We start from the raw sequence: 305 nt of genomic DNA on the forward strand, positions 1-305 counted from the left end.
GCATATGTATGGACGGACAAATGTAGCAAATGAAATTTATAAAGCACTCACACACATCTACCCTTCATACGTAATACCTTATATCTGTCGAATATGTACACGACGCTATACGAGTAACTCTCGATGTAAGCGTGGGTGCCGTTGAGCACAGGGTACATGGACTCGTCGTCAGTGGAGTACAGGTCGAGCCTCTCCCCCAGGGTGCGGTAGTGGGGGTCCTTGGACGTCCTCAGGGCGCCGGGCACGAACTCGCCGTAGTCGTACATGGACACCCTGGAGGAAGCGCGGGTCTTAAGAGGAAGGTT

This window comes from Penaeus monodon, chromosome 27, assembly GCF_015228065.2.
Source record: "Penaeus monodon isolate SGIC_2016 chromosome 27, NSTDA_Pmon_1, whole genome shotgun sequence".
NCBI lineage: Eukaryota > Metazoa > Arthropoda > Malacostraca > Decapoda > Penaeidae > Penaeus > Penaeus monodon.